Below are 1553 nucleotides of genomic sequence, written 5' to 3' on the forward strand. Positions count from 1 at the left end.
TACAGAAAAGTTGTGTTTAAATAATGATTGTTTTATTTGCATGAAACCCTGACAAACTGTATTGCTTAATTGCTAAACACCCTGCAGAAAATATTTAATATGTTTTTTCACAAATATAATATGTCTTCAGTTTGGGGGGGAGATCAGTACCCAATAAGATTACTAATTGCATTCTATTACAGTTTTTCTTAGAAGAATAGTGAGGAAAATTGTACATGGGCTACTTCTAAATTACGTATTAGTGAACAATACATTTCCTCTGTCAATTTTAATTTCACCCACATGAAGAATGCCATTCACACTCTTTGTTCTCTGCCTTAAATTGCTTTCCTGTCAAGGGACATTTTCTAATAATCTTCAGGAAAGCTTTTCCTTTTCTTTGAAATCATTTTCCCCCTATATGTGATACTGAATTATAATCTCCCTCCCCCCCAAGCTGCTAAAATTTTATCACTAATGTTATGATTCTGTCTCAGCATGTACAAGATTGGAATTCTGCAACTTGATCAAATAAAGTTTTCAAAACATTAACATTAAGGCAATGCCATTAATGGAGGGGCTGTGGCTCAGTGGTAGAGCATCTGCTTGTAATGCAGAAGGTCCCAGGTTTAATCCCTGGCATCTCCAGTTAAAAGGACTAGGCAAGTAGGTAGACCTCTACCTGAGACCCTGCAGAGCCGCTGCCGGTCTGAGTAGACAATACTGACTTTGATGGACTAAGGGTCTGATTCAGTATAAGGTAGCTTCATATGTACATGAATGGTGGATATATGTAATTTTTTTTGTTATCCTTACAACAATAATCCTGTGAGGTAGATTGGGCTAGGAGTGAGAGTGACTGACCAATATCACCTAGTGAGCTTCCATGGTTGAATGAAGATTTGAACCTGGTACTCCTTGACCCTAGTCTGACCCAAACCACCACACTACACTCATGACCAGGAGACTTATTGGACGATAGTTCTGGGGGTCCACTTTTTTCCCCTTTTAAACGCAGGCACTACAATACTCCATTTCCACCCCGTGGGGATAACACCTGTTGAATTTACCTGGGTGAAGAGCTTTGCTAAAATGAGTGTTCACCAATCAGGAAAGAGCTTGAACAACTCTGGGGGATCAAGTCCTCACCGGGGGACTGTGGGGAGAATTCTGCAAATTCTGTCCCTTGAGCTCTTTAATGTTTGGACTCCTCTGCCTGCTACTTACCAAGCAAAGCCAGAGAGTGTAATAGGAAACCACAAACCATGTTCTTAGGACAGTCTCAGACCACAAATTCATAGCAGTTAAGCATATAGGTTTATTGAACTTACAAAAAGTATATGAAGCAAAAAAGAAAGCAATAGTTAACTGAATATATATGACAGCACTTAACAAACATATACATACTGACAGACAAAACAGATACAGAGGCCTCTGGGTCACTTCCAGAGAGAGAAACAGAGATGGCAACCATTCAAAGGGTCTGTGGTCTCTCCTTGGAAGGACAAGGACTGGGCATCTGGATCAGCCTTATATGGGCTGAATCGTGAGGAGAGGGTCTCAAATGACCCCTC

At 40.3% G+C, this 1553-nt stretch overlaps 1 non-coding gene across 1 annotated transcript; it reads left to right on the plus strand.

Moving 5' to 3' along the window:
• Positions 1-555: 555 nt before the first annotated feature.
• Positions 556-627, plus strand: TRNAY-GUA (transfer RNA tyrosine (anticodon GUA)). The gene has a single exon. It is a non-coding gene; the product is annotated as a tRNA-Tyr (tRNA).
• The last annotated feature ends 926 nt before the right edge of the window (positions 628-1553 follow it).

This window comes from Euleptes europaea, chromosome 8 (assembly GCF_029931775.1).
Source record: "Euleptes europaea isolate rEulEur1 chromosome 8, rEulEur1.hap1, whole genome shotgun sequence".
Taxonomy (NCBI): domain Eukaryota; kingdom Metazoa; phylum Chordata; class Lepidosauria; order Squamata; family Sphaerodactylidae; genus Euleptes; species Euleptes europaea.